This window comes from Lonchura striata, chromosome 6, assembly GCF_050655825.1.
Source record: "Lonchura striata isolate lonStrDom1 chromosome 6, ASM5065582v1, whole genome shotgun sequence".
In the NCBI taxonomy this organism is placed as follows: Eukaryota; Metazoa; Chordata; class Aves; order Passeriformes; family Estrildidae; genus Lonchura; species Lonchura striata.
Window position 1 is genome coordinate 22,586,814 of NC_140708.1, and position 12,245 is coordinate 22,599,058.

A 12,245-nucleotide genomic window follows, 5' to 3' on the forward strand; every position below is an offset into this window, starting at 1 on the left:
ACTGCTTGGACAACCATCCCAAACTGACCTAAGAGATAATTCGTGTCTAACATCATGCTTGGCAATGAAAACTGGGGAATTGTCTCTCCAATGCAGCCATTGTTCAGAGACTCTGTGATCATGAGCTGTTTGGTGCTGAGTCTTTGCATCACTTTTTTTTTTTTTTTTTTCCTGTCTCTTTGTTTAACTGTCTTTATCTTGACCAGGAAATTTTATCATTTTTGTTTTTCCAGGTTACTCCCTCATCCTGTTAGAGAGAAATCTAGAGTTTGCACAGTGGAAAGCTAGGTACAGACTATTAGCCAGTGTCTATTCCCTGGCATCCGGGCACAAATATATGTAGCAACTTTTGGTATTTCTTCCTTTCTATATTTTCAAATAGGCCAAAGGAGTGGCTTTTCACACGCCATACCCTTGGGCTGTGGAACACAATTTTTCAAGATGTGTATGTCCAAAAAATAACCAGGCCAATTCATGGGAGCAAAATCCATTGAGGGTACTCAAACACAAAATACCACTGATAGCTCAGGAATCACTGGAGACTGAAGCAGTCTGAAAAAATATTCCTCTATGGTAGGCATGTTCAGATTTGTTCTGTTCCTTGAGAACTAATTTTTAAGCTAGTGTTGGAGTTGGTCATAATTCTGGGCTGCCTTGACTGTTGTCATGATCCAGCACACCCATCCTTGGGTTCCTATGTCCTTACATTAAAATGTGACATTTCACTAAACATTTTCACTGAGATGGTTTAACCCCAGCTGACAACTGAGCACCACACAGATGCTTACTGTCTCTCTCTCTCCCCAGCAGGATAGAGAGAAAGAGAACTGGAGGAGTATAAGTGAGAAAACTCATGAATAGACTTAAGAACATTTTAATAATTGAAATAGATAATGATGATGATGATGATGGTGATGATGATGATGATGATGATGATGAAGAAATTATAAAAATGAAACTCAAGAAAGCCAAGTAACAAACTAAAAGGAATTTTTCACTACCAACCAACTGATGTCCAGTCACTGCTGAGCAGTGGCCCCCAGCCTATTTCTCTCTATTTTATTCATTGAGCATGTTGCCACATGGTATGAAATATCCCTTTGAACAGTTGAGATCGGCTGTCCCAGCTGTGTTTCCTGACAACTTCTTGTGCTGTATTTGCTGGCTGTGTGGTAAGAGAATTAGAAAAGACCTTGAGACTGTGCAAGCACTGCTCAAAAATCACTAAAACATTCCTGAATTATTAACACTGTTTCCAGCACAAATGCAAAACATGCCCCCTTACCAGCTACTATGGAGAAAACCAACTCTACCCATCCAAAACCAGGAGAGGAAGTTGGCAGAGTAGCCTGTGGAAATCATTTTGCCTGTTCTGCTGTGAATAGCAACATCTTAGCTACTAAGGTTTTGCTGCTTTCAGATAGGACTTTCCTTAGTGCCTGTAGAAAATACAGTATCAACCTCTGCCTTATTTCTGGCAGCAATTTGACAAAGAAATCTGTCATGGTCTGCAAGTATTAAGGTTCAGTGATATCTTCAGTATTCAACAATTTGTGGAACACCCATATTTGTAAAATGCTACACGTTGTACTACAGATAAGATACAAAGGACATCATATGTTTCCAGATCACAGAAATTACATTTGACCAGCTAAATCAAAAAACTTGGTTAAATATTAATGTATGAACTCACTAGACCCAAAACATAACTCAGCTGAAAAAGGATGAAGTCAATGAAGTTCATCAGTCATGTGCAATACATGGCAAACTGCTTTTTAGTAAGCAGAAGGGCAAGGAAATGAAGCTCATAACAGCCTTCCCACTGGACCTGTACTGTGACTCCACCAGCAATAAGTCACTATGGTGCTGCTATACCCCATCATCTCTCAGTGAGGTGCTTAGTTCTAGACTCTGCTCAGGCACTCCCCCAAGTCAGGAAAAAAAAGAGCCAGGAAATGGGAAAGGTCAATCAGGAGTTATACACGGTAAAAAGAGGCACAGAAGTGAAGGCTGCCAGTTTCAAAGTGGGCTTTTGAGCTTAGCAGATTTCCTGAGTGCTGCTCTCAGCTACCTGCATGAGCAGCTGAGCTCCTGACCAGCTGCAGACCCACTGTGGTGTACAGCAGGTCACCCAGAAGGTCTGTGCTCTGGGAGACAAAGAAGCAAAAGGGCAACATTATCAGCTGTCCCCAGCTGTAACACCGTCCTCACGGGGCACGGTGCCCACCGTGCCTTTCCAAAGGCTGACAGGGAGCCTGCAGGGCAAACAAGATTTGAGCACAGAACTGCTCAAACTCGAGCTAGGGCCTTAACCAGAGGCATTCTGCAACTTTAGAAAATTACTTATCATCAACATAAAAAATCATGGAAGCATATAATTTGCTGGTAGTCTGTATGCTCTGAAAACAGTGCATATCATAAAGAAAAATGGTAACAGAAAAACTCACCAAATAATTTAAAATTCAAGAAGAATTCAGTAATCATCAAGCAACAAAACCTTTGTTAACATTTCATGATATAAAATAACTACAGTTATAAGAGAAACAGATGATGAATCAGGCATTTAAAACACCAAAAAAGCAGTAACTGATGCTGACAGCAATGATAAAATGTTTGCCTTTATCCTGCCTTTCAATCCTGCCAGAGACAGAAGCGCAGAGGTAGCAGAGTGGCTTGAGAAGATAAAGGAGAAAATGAAAAAAACAGAGCCCCAAGAAGTGACCCCAACAAAGGGCCCATGCAAAGACTCTCCTGCTTCAGATGTCATCCCTGTCTCACTCAAGTGTGAAAGTGGCTGTTTCCCCCCACCCTACCACCACCTTCTACACATATCACTCCCTCTGGATATGGTGATGCCTAATGCATTCTCTCTCATAAAATGAAAGATGTCCCCTATCCGTTTTCATTTTTTTTGGAATAGTGAAAGAGGAAAACATTAACTATGATTTATTTTCCCAATTAAAAGGTGTGAAGTATATGATATTTCAATGAAAAATTGTCAAAAAGAAAAAGAAAATAAAATATTTGGATAGGAACCTCTTCCTTCTTTCTCAAGTTATTAATTTAAGTAAATCTCCCAGTAGGGCTATGGCAAAAGATGCGGAGTGATCCACATGTGGTACCGTACACAGCATTCTCTTAGTATTCAACAGCTGAGATGACACAGCTGCCAAAAGCAAAACAAACATTGCACAGGTTATCTAGTATTTCACAAGGACTTGGCAAGAAGGATATTTGATTTATCAATGCAGATAAGATGGTTAAATGTTTCTTTATGAACTCAGTTAATCCAGGCATGACCTAAAAGGATCAGACTTTGCAACTAGGTTTCACTGAAAATTAGCTTCCATTACCTCTTCCAGTGTTCCCTTACTTTTTCATTGAACCTTTCATCTAAGGTACATTGACTCATTAGACTAAGAGCTGTTAAGGATGGATTATTATTTATTATTTGATCCAGGTGTAACTATCTACCTGGGGTAGATCATGTCATGGCAAAGGCCCACCTAGAAATATTTCTGCCTTAAAAAAGGAAAAATTGAGAAAGAAAAAAACCCAGAGCATTGTCATCCTCTTTTTATGAAATAAAGAGATTGCCCTAGCCTGATTACTGAATCCATCCTTATGAAAGGTTTGTGTCTGTCCTGGAAGCAGAGTAATTCTGCTTCCCATGGATCCATTTGAATATCATTTGCAGACTGCTGCCTGGGGAAAAAAAAAAGCTATTGAGGTAGAAAATCCTCAGTCCAACCCCTAAAAGTAGGTCCTGAACTTTGAATGTCTCACAGACTCTGTACTTGGAGGCCAAGAAAAGAGAATACTCTAAGCAAAACATGAGCCCAGAAAGCCAGCTCCAAGCAGCGTGGATCTGCTGGCATTCCCCATAGGAGACTGGTCAGATGCAGAGGTCTCCAAGTGCTGCTAGCAGGAAGCCTCAGCACAAAAACCTGGGCAGCAAACAAGAGCTGTCTGGGGGTAGCAGGTACACAGGGTTAAAAGAAAATAGGTGGCAGAATAAAGGCAGGAGGAGGGCACAGCCTGTGAGCAGCAGCCTCTGGAATTGGGGCTGTGGCCCCATTTCTGAGACCCTGCAGGGGACTGTGGCCTGCAGAGGAGGAAGCAGGAGGGAGAGATGCTGATAGATGCCCTGGCACGGGGTCCCATTTCATTCCATGGAAAGACATGCTGTGCTACTTGAAAAAAATGGATGTACAAATATCAAGGAGGCACTTCTGAGGTGGTTCCCCATCTGCCCCTAAGGGGAAATATATCTTAGCTATTACAAAGAGCTTTTTGATTTGAAAGTAACAAACAAATTTAAATGAGACAAAGCATATATTTATAAAAATAAATACAGCTAGCTAGATAATGTATAGCCATTGTATATCAATTTAAAAAGGATTCTAAACTACTTGCTTCAGCCATTGTTCTTGAATTTAATCTTTTATTGATATATAAGGAAATTTGAACCTACTAGAATCATGTATATTTAGTCTCACTCTATGGTGTGATAATACAATAAGTTCCTTATGTCTGTGGGCTGGGTTAAGTAAACTTGAGGAGGAGGAATCAAAAGGGTAATATTCATTCCTTTCTTTATATGCTGTTTCATCTCTCTCCTATTTCCTCTCAACCCTCTAAGAGAAAAAAAAATATATGGGCCTTCTCTTGTAGCTCAAAAAATTAAATAACAGGCTCCACAATCAATGGGACATTCCTCCACTACTTTCCTGCTGCTGGCTGGCTTATCCCAAGCGCAGGGAGGAGTTCACACTGCCATGGATAAACACAGTGAATAAACTCCAAATGGCTGCTAAGCAGGTTTTGTCAATCCTCTCTCTTTCCATGCCTCTGGCCAGGCACGTTATTGCCTTAGTGATGGCAATGTGCTGTCCAACAAATGGCCATGTGCAATGTGATTGCACCGGTGGAGGGAGGGCATATGGACCATGTCTGACACACCTGAGCCAGCAGCACTGGGATATGCACAGCCTGCAGATCAGCTACAGAAATTTGGACAAACCTGGGTGATGTTCATTTAGAGCTTGTGCTGAAAGTCGTGTCCTCCTTGACAGAGCGATTGTACCAAGAGATTGATCAGGCTGTGCCCCAAGAAGCTGGATGTCTGCAGAGGTGTTTTAACACCTGAGATCCAGTTTTCTTTTCCATGTTACAGGGTGCTGCTGAAATGAGCATGTCAGGCAGCAATTTCTCCTTTAGGCCAATTCTCAATACTGTCATCTAATGCAAAACAACTTTGTCTCCTGTTCAGCCTAAGAATTACACCCTTAATCTCATGAATGAACCAGTTAATCCCATCAAGAGTCACACAGCTGAAATTCTTGCTACAGCCCTCACTCAGTCTTCTCCTTGTCCCCATCTAGGACTGTGCCTGGATGGGTGAGGAAGGCTTGTCCTCTCTCCCAAACACCACCTTTTTGATTCTTTCACTGTCAATACAGAGTCTGTTGCAAGCAGCCAGAGGTGTGTGCCACACACATTCACATCTCGTGCACTCCCAGCCACTGCCAGGCAGTCTTGGCACAGATGGAATGTTGGTCTGACCCAGGGTGGGTGCCTGGCTCTTCTTACACTTCCACATGCATTTCCAGCTGTGTGCTGCTGTATGATTTAGGATGTTATTAATGACAGAGTTGATGAAGTGAGGGAACAGAATTTTATCTCTTCATCAGAAGTAAATACTGTGTTTTTTAGCCCAGTTTTCATCCAAATCCACCAAGAAATTCTGGGGAAAAAAAAAATACCCAAACCAACAGACAGTGGCACACACATGCACACACTCAAACCCCCTAAAACCCAAACCAACTGCTTGTTATCACAATTATGTTTCAGCAAAGAAAATTGCCTATTTTTATTCCCAAAAGTCATGTACTGATATATTAACATTAAAAGTGCTATTTAAAAGTGAGCAAAACCAAACACCTTGCAGTATGTCTGCAAAGGTTGTTTATAGGCAGTGGCTGGATTCCTGCCCACCACTGATGTGTTCTCCTGGCAAGAAGAGAAATATTGTCATTAGTTACAGACCATTGAAAGGCTGGTAGATGCCCTATGGCAAAAAAACCCCAATCCCCAAAAAGACAACCACCAACCCAACACAAAACAAAACAAATGATACCTGCATAATCCCAAAACAAAGCAAAGCAAAGCAAAGCAAAGCAAAGCAAAGCAAACCAAACCAAACCAAACCAAACCAAACCAAATCATGATTGGTTGAATGCTTTTTAACTGGTACCATCTTATTTTGAGAAATGGGTATTTTCTGCTGCTTAGCTTGTTTGTTAATAACTTCTGATCAGAAATGCAGAATGCAGGAGAGAGGATATCCTGTTGCTGTTCAGTCCCACCAGAGACTGTGTAAAGTGCTCAGGCTGAGTGTTTTGAGATCCCAGTGCCCTCTCCTGGCTGGTACTGGCCATGCTGGAATTTTCTTAGGCAATGAATCAGGGATTTGCTATAACCACCCAAGGTATGGGAATGGTGTCTTCACAAAATGACTCAGTTTTTTTATACTGATAACCTCTGAGTGAGGGACACAGTCAATAGCAGTCAGTCATGCAAAGCCATTGACTGTGTGATTAAAACTAGAAAAATTACTGTACCAGGGGAATGTCAGACACATCCAGGCGAAAACATAAGCTCCTGGAAAATCTGAATCTGAGCTCAGTGCTGATTCCAAAGGAAAGCAGACAAGCAGAGATCACTAGGGACACCTGCACAAATTGCTGAGATGTAAAGAAGTGGGACCTTAGTGCTCTCAGAAGTAAAACTCTATCAGAGTAAAATCCTGTCTTCATGCTTATACATACTCTAGAAATGCCCCAGTGAGATGCCAGAGCACTCTGCTTACCAGGTGGTAAATATTAACAGTGTTGGCGAAGAACAAGAAATGTTTCTAAAAAATATTACCACATTTGAGCAGCAGCAGAGGGCACCAGTGACAAGAACATCTGAGTGCTTCAGAGTCCAGAGCCAGGGCAGTCCCCACAGCCCCACAAGGCCCTTTGGAGGCTCCAGCAGTTCTCCAGAACTCTCCTTTGTATCTCTGCAGGGCTGCTTCTCTTCTAGTGTTCCTTCAGCTTCTCTTGCTGCTCAGCTTTGGGCAGTGCTTCAGTTTCACTCATTTCTCCTAACTCCTCCCTGTGTGATCCTCACCTATGCCATGACCATTCCCACTCCAAGCTTGTGCTCTGAGCCACCTCGACATCCTTCCCTCTTTGCTTCAGGTGCCCTGCCCCAAATGGAAGGAGTCACATCACAGGTACCTCTCCCTGGCTGCCCCACACCCTGTGGTACTTCTCCCAGAGATGTGCCTGTCCCATGACTACCCCTCCAAGAATTCCAGCACTCCTTCCCATCCTCCACAAGGACCACACCTGGAATTTGAGAGGTCATAGCCACTGTGACTCTCCTTTCATAAATCAATCATAAAACACTCTAGAAAATTCTGATCTCATCATTTTGCTATGAAGAGAGAGTTTATTTTCCTCAACCTTCCCAATGACCTCCCAGAGCACAGCAGACTAGCTAAACACAGTCACAAATCTGCTTCCAAACCAAACCACCTTCCACCTGAACCAAGCTGGGTTCCAGGACTGCCAGAGAATGGCAGTGACAGCACATGGAAGACCCACAGTATTAAAGGCATGTGGTTTGTATCAGGATTCACATCATACTTGTGTCAGGTATTTCTCTCTGTTTTCTTCGCTGGCTCATGTCCAGACCCTTGAAAGTCAAAACTTTCCCACAGCTGTATCACATCTGCCCTCTCTTACCTCCCCTCCAGGTCTGAATGCACACTTGTCCAATGCCAGTGCTCCATGCATGGGAAGTCAGTCAGGCCACAGACACTGCATGCCTGGGGACACAGAGCGCTGGCAAAGCTCTCCCAAATACTCCTGCTGCCCTCACCAGCACAGGGCATGGGGAAGCAGTGCATGATTTCTTTTACTGCCAGTATGTTCTCATGCTGTATATGTGAAGGGCCATCTTGGTCATATGGCTTAATCTGGCTGACACCAACTCACACAAGCAGTTATGAGTTATTTTCAGAGCCTGAAAATCAACATTATTAGTGACAAGATGCTGTCGTATTCATGAAGAAAAGGACAGAATTTGAATCTTACCTGTTATGGCAATACAGAGCCAAGCTCCTCCTTCAAAAACCTTGGTGAAGCCAGTTAACTTTAAAGGAAGGAATGGAGAATTACACTCTTTGCAATGAAAAAAGTTGCATTTACTGGTCCTATGAATTAAATTAGCTATGTGAATGACTGAAGAGTAAAAAGAGTAAAAGAACAGTATGGTGATTTAACTTTGTATAAGGAATGAACAAACAAGTGACATTTTCCAGCTTTAAGTGGCCCAAGATTTGGAAAACCAAGAATACATCCAAAATATCTTCTGAAATGTTATTGGCCTGAGAAGATTTGGTGTGAAAATACCATTCATTACTTGTACCACGCATGTTACTAACAGGAAACCTGGTTTTACATACACTTTTTTCCCCAGTGAATTTACTCATAGTGAAAACATTTATCGTGGAAGGCCTAGAGACAGATAAACTTTGGCAGATCAAACAAGATCTCATGCATATGGTGTGATTCACAGGGTTGCTCTATGCAGGGCCAGGACTTGGACTCAGTGAGCCTTATGGGTTCCTATCAACTCAGGATATTCTATGATACTATGATTCACATAATTTGTGAGGTCTTTCAGGATCTGATTTCACAGGATGTCAGTGCTTATAAAGTCTTGAATTCATTGTTGACCCATCGCATGTGGTCAGTCCCACCGAGTCCCCTTTGGCAGTTTTCCACATGCTGGGTCATATGCTGAAGCACAAATTCCCATTTCATGATTGGTAACACCTGTTCTGGGAGAGTTTTCACATAAACAGAGCCAAGAACCTTCATCCAGAACTCATCCAAATTATGGGTGAGCTGCTAGCTTATTCCCAAACTTAATTGATGGATCTTCACCTGTGTAACTCCCAAAAAATGTATGGAAAGACATTTTGTCATCGGCTGCTTCGATCCATTTGTACATCTCAGTATGATCCATTACTTCAGCAAAGCATCAGACTTTTCTGTGGGTCACCCAAATGCAGCTCAAACCTGTTCTGTCCTTGCTCTCTTCAGACCTTCTCCTTCCAGTACATGGATTTTGCAAAGCCTCCTGCATCCTATTATTACTACATCTGTTGATTTCCTTTTGAGAGATAAGTACTGTTAAGAAAGATTTCTTTCCAGAAACATTTCTCAGGCATACTTGAGAACTATTAATATCTTTGCTGTCAAGCTAGCCCTATAAAACAAAGGGAGAAGAAACATAACTAAATCTTGGCCATGCTTATTGATTATTTCTACTCACTTCCATCTATGCAGACAGAAGTACCAGTACCCTCACTTTTAAATCATGTAGTGCTCATTAGCCTTTGAGGTCTAATGATTCCAGAAAAATAATGTTTCAGCAGCACAGTTCCTGGGAAAGAGAAGGCTTCCAGATGGTCTTCTATTCTCCAAACAAGCAAAACCTGCTGTGAAATGCTGCTGCTGTAACAGCTTGAATATACTGATACAACCCAGGCTTAAGTAGGATTCCAGTAGTGCAAATCCATTGCTTTTAGGTTAAAATGTAAAAAACCATTTTTCTTCATGCCAGAATCACATCTGACTTTGTGCAGACCACTATGAAGCCTGTTAACTGGTATGCTTATGTTGGGTCAAATGCAGTGACCAAGTGAAAATCAGGCAACATGGACATACTTCCCACAAACACAGGAAGGTAGCAAGTCTGCCTCTGACCTGTTGTTTCCAGAGGGCCAGGCAAATCAGATCTGCTTGTTTCAGGCCTGACCAAACACAGCTCTTCTACCATTGGAAGCTCAGCGGTGACCAGGCAAGAACCAAAGCCAGACAGTTCAAAGCTTTACCCAAACACTTTGTGATACTTGATCATCAGCATATCAGGTTGGTTTTATCACCATGCATGTCTGCTTTTCAGTGTCATCAGACATTATTCTACACTTATTAGGATAGTGGTTAATGCTGATTATTGATGACTCTTGAAGATTGGTGGCTGCTAACCATTAGTAGTTGTGACTGGCAGCAGACAGTGCCACAAATCACCACTCTCAAGAACATGCCAAAAAAGATATTTATAAAGTTGGCAGATCTGAAAAGTTACCAACCAGCTTTGACAATGACCCCTATAATATTTTCCTCACAGATGAGTGAGAACTGGCTTATTATTTCTTCTAGCTTTTCTAGATCTGACCCTAGAGCCAGAAAGAAAATAAAGGTTGGAGTCTTTATTTGACACTGCCTGAGGGCAGAAATAGAACTCCCCTTGCTGTCATGACTGCAGTATCTTTGAGACAAATGGTACGGCTCAACTTACTGGTGAAATGAAACAAAACATCTGAGAGCAGCTGTTACCAAAGCACACTGCATTATAAAGTATCTAGAGCCATTTAAATGAGATGAGAATCATTCAGTGCTTTAGCTGCCCCAGAGACAGTGGCTCCTACACTGCTGCACTTCCCACAGAGAGGCTCTGCTGCCAGGTCTGCAGAAGACCAGCACACCACTTGCCTATGGGGATTTCTCCTGAAAGGGATCCTGAAAAGGCAGCAAGTGGAGAGGGAGGATAACTGTGACAGCTGCTAGTTTGCACCTGACATTATTCACTTCATGCATGTGAGGGAGGTGCTCAGACAGGTACAAAGAGTGAAGGAAGAGCTCTACAAACAAGCACCAAGTTGGGAAAGAAATGATTCTTCAGCATCCTGTATTAAAGGATGTTCTCAGTTTAACTCTCCTGCTGACACAGATTGTGGCAATTGCACTGAGTTTAAGGCTTTCCTCTGCTGTATCTTGCACAGCTCCATGGAATTGGCTAGCCAGGCTCCCCAGAAACCTCTGCTGTATTCTGCTCTGTGCAGGTAGCCAACTTCCAACTCAAACTACTCTATGATTCTACAGTAATTCAGCTATCTAATTAGAGATTGAGCCTAATCACCAACTACTGGATTCTAAACACTGCAAATCTAAAATTGAAAGGCTGATGGATATACAGTATGCTGAATTTGAAGCTTGATAGAGACCTACTGAAGTCCGGGTCCCCACTCAACTCTTAGAAGGAAATATTTAAACAACTCACTTTTACACCCTGAAGGTATTGTCCACTGCTTGCATATATGCAAACAGGAAATTTGCTCAGTAACACAGACAATTTGCTGTGTGGTTTGTGACAAAAATCTATTGAAAAACAGCAGGTACATAGCTGCAAGCACAAGGAACTGCAGCCTATGTAGTAGTGACTGAAATAGCCATTTAATCATCATTGTCATCTGCCCACACACTGTGCACACAGTGGTAACAGATAAGAGGTTTAAAGTAAGTCCCGCAGCAAAAGGCTCAGGAAATTATTCAGTTTATCAAAAGAAAGGGGAAGCATGTAGCAGGGAATGTGGTCAGAGAAGCATTTTCAGTCACACACAAGGCTGCTGCAAGAAGCATGCCATCTGTTGCAAGATGTGAAGCTAGAATGCACACTGAACTAGAAACACAGCATTTGTCTTTCACAGCATGAGGGATTCACCAGTGAGATGAGTGTCTCAAGCACCAGGGTGAATCATGTTTTGGTACACTGTGAGTTGATGTGTTCCTAGATCAAGCATCCCTGTATTGAATTTGAAGAGGGAAATGCTTCAGGGAAATCCAGCTGCCTGTGTTATGGCGAGATCAGTCTAAGCAATCAAACAAACCCTCATCTTCTGGCCATAAAAAACCATTACTCAGTTAACCTCTAAATGTACCAGCCATACCACTTTGTGCAGTATTTATGCCTTTTTATAATATAAATAAAGCAAACTGTGCCGTGGTGATACTATCTCAGAATGTGTAATTTCTTCTTGGATACCATGTTGCTATTACTGTAGCAGGAAAGGGCAGCTGCTGGTTGAAGCTTGCTAGTTAGAAATGAATCTTTGGGGATTTATTTTATGTTCTGCTCAATGCACAACACAGCAAGTAATTCTGAGCAGCCAAGTCTGAACTTGTTGTCTGCTCTCTAGAAGGATAAAACTAGCATGCTTCAGATACACAACTTTCTCACAGTCCCTCTATAAAGGACAAACCTTAAATCAGAGCTGATCTACTGAATTTCATTGCTCTTCTTCCATTTCCCCACATGTAAAATGGGGATTGATGGGAAAAGTG